The sequence below is a fragment of the Ursus arctos genome, unplaced genomic scaffold (genome assembly GCF_023065955.2).
Source record: "Ursus arctos isolate Adak ecotype North America unplaced genomic scaffold, UrsArc2.0 scaffold_5, whole genome shotgun sequence".
Taxonomy (NCBI): Eukaryota; Metazoa; Chordata; class Mammalia; order Carnivora; family Ursidae; genus Ursus; species Ursus arctos.
In genome coordinates this window covers 40,541,295-40,544,426 of record NW_026623067.1, presented here as the reverse complement: position 1 = coordinate 40,544,426, position 3,132 = coordinate 40,541,295, and positions in this window count along the sequence as shown.

The window sequence follows — 3,132 nt, the reverse complement described above, 5'->3', positions numbered from 1 at the left end:
AGACTGCATTAAAACTGTATAAAAACATTTCGTGATTATGGTTAAAAGAATTGGTTTTAGGCTGCAGGATGTCTGCCAGGACAGTTCTTTGCTGTATAAGACTATCTGATTCAGCTTCCCTGGTCCCACTCTGTAAATATCAGTCACATTACCTCCATCACTGGAACTAGCAAAAATGCCCCCCCAACCCATTTCTGGAGAGGTGGTCTTGACTTCGACAACCGCTGCTTTCTTCACCTTAGTGAGTTCTTGAAAAGCTATCTGTGTAAATCTAATTTTCCTACTTGAATCTGAATTTCCACATACTAAGTTGGGTAAACTGCGGAGCATTTTTTTTTTTTTAAAGCCGCACTGTTTTCTTTGTGGCATGAACAAAGGTGTTCCTGATTCACTCTAAGTAATTTTCTTGGCTCACCCTAGGTGGTGACATAGGACACTGTTCACGAATGTAACTCAAGAGAGAATGCAGTTACCGTACGCGTGTACACAAGCGGGTAAACAAAGAACAGGTGGACCGCAAGTATGATGAAGACGCACTGGCGGAGGTACAGGCATTTGGAGACTCAGCTGACTCAAGGGCTGGGCACAAACCCTTGGCCATCTCACCTGTTGGTGGGGTTGAATCAGGGAAAAGGTGAGCCCAGGGAAGAGTGGATGTCAGTAGTTGCTAGGAGGCTGAATGTGTGTGAAGGAAACAAAGGTTGTGAGTCAGGGTAGAGTGTGAATGTGTAAATGTTAACAAGGGTTAAGTCGTCCTGTTACAGGCCAGGTGAACGTGACAAGGCTCAGAGAGCTCCCTGCTAGATAGGGCTTCCTGAATTCAATTCTCTGGGATTGGGATCTTGAACTGGAGGGAGCTGTCGGTGGATGGCACAGAACTGTATTTTACTCATCATCCCAGAGGGGTAGCAACGCATGGTTGATGGGCTTCCTTCCGCCACGGTGTCCCGACAACTTCTGCTACCTTTACGCCTCTGGAAAGCCAAGTGGCTTCAGCTGTGTGAGGCAGACATCTGTTCACCATATTGCCTGTGCCATCCTAGTGTCCGTTTCCCTGTCCCTTTGGGAGGAGTGGTGGGCATGAGTCCACACAGAAATGCTGGCTGGCCAGGAAAGGCCACCTTCCAAGTTGCCCAGGCTTGAGCTTCCCTCAAGCTGAACATGCACGCCTCAGCCTCGCTGCATTTTGCATACCCACCTCAGATTCCCCGCCTTACAAGGGCTCCAAAAATCAGGCCCAGGCAGACTCGAACGCCGATTCATCTGCAGTTCACTAGGCAATGTGCCCGGTGTCATTTGAGCTAGCTGTAGGGCAGCCAATTTTTTTTTTTTTTTAATGACAAGATTGCCCAGGCTTTCAAATCCCATTATGAAACTTTTTATCCTTTACTCAGAACTTTTTTTTTTCGTAATCTGTCATTTTAGTTTGATGGAAAGAGATGTTGAGGAGAAATACTTGGAAGTTTATTCCATGGGGCCAGATGATGCGGTGAGTCACAATCACTGAACACATGTGGGGAATTTGCCGTTGTTCCCATTCTTCTCTGTCCTGAAACGCTTCATGACTGACAATCACTGGCTCTGAGAGAAGCCAGCCCTGGCGGGGAGAAGAAGAGGCAGGACTGATTCCCAGGACAGTGTGGAAGTGGATGAGAACAATAGGGAAGAGAGGCCTACCCAGACCCTGCCTCAGGGCCCCCCCACCACCCTTGGTGACAGAAAACACGGAGGGCTGCTGGCTAACTCTGCCCTGCCATGCATTCAGGAGCCTGCAGGGATGCAGCCAGTCTGTTATTAGAAACAGTTACCAGCCAACAGCAGGGTTCCGCCTGGCGCTTCGCTGTGGTTACGCATAACTTCCGGGCTGCAATACGATCCTCTTCACACCAAGGGGCATATACAATACAGAACACATACCATAAGTCAGAACGTGGGCCTCAAAATTGGCTTCAGGAGAAACACTTACATACTTTCCTGACCATCCTCTTTGGTCTTGACAGCTGTGAGGGAGCTCTTCTCTCCTCTCAGCTTATCTAGAGAAAGCCGTAGGTGATGTTACAGCCTGGTACCCGCATCTTCTCAAGTGGTCACACACATTGAGTGTGCTGTGAGCAGTGGGTGCAGGATTCTTGAAGCCCTTAGCCTCATGAAGGCCAGAAAGTTAATAATCTTCACAGCTGTGGCCAGCACCTAGTGTGGTGCCTGGCACACAGTAGGAATGAATCAATACGGAAGAGGTAAAACTGAATGGATGCGCCATTCCTTCCTCATCCCACCGCTTCTCCTTACCTCCCCCATCCAGCTCCACCCCACTTCCCTTTCTCCGAAAAGCTGTGTCCATCAGTATAAAATGTAGTCATGAAACAGAATTAGTCAGTGTTAAATGACTAAGAGAAGCAGTGTCAATATTGGTTAGGAATATGGACATGGGGATTGGGAAAACCTGAATTTAAATCTTACCCTCTTCCACTTGTTAGTTGGGTGACCTTGGACAAACTGTTAAATATCTTGCCTATTTCCTCATCTGGCAAGTGGGATTAATAATAGTACCTATCCACACCTTTGTTGTAAGGATTAGAGACGATTCATATGAAGTGCTTAGCACTCCGTTTGGGACTTGAGTATTCACTACATGTTAGCTGCTTTTATTCTGTTCCATAGGCTCATTAGCATTATGTGGGAATCAACCCAGCTAAGTGAGCACAGTTAGGCTTGTGCCTCTCTGAGGAAAATTGCTATCTCATCCATCTCTGGAGCAACTGGAATTATCTTTGTACCAATTTGAACATTGATTAGCTTGGTTGCTATGGTTACATTACTTAACCTTTTGGGCTTCAGTTTCTTCATTGTTGACGGAGGTGGCTGCTCTGTCTACACTCAAAGATAATCACATGTGAAAGTGGTTGGAAAGGATCCTAAAGAGTAACTTTGAGTTTTTGTTTATGCCATCGTCTAGATGCCTAACATTTAAGGGTTAGGTGAGGGAGTGGGGAGAGATATAAAAGTCAGGAGGCACTTTAAAAGGTACATCTAAAGGCATTTATCTCACGTTTATTGACTCATGCAACGATGAATTGAAGGATTCATGATTTAGACTAATTAAGGCAACTACTCTAGCTGGTCTAGATCAGT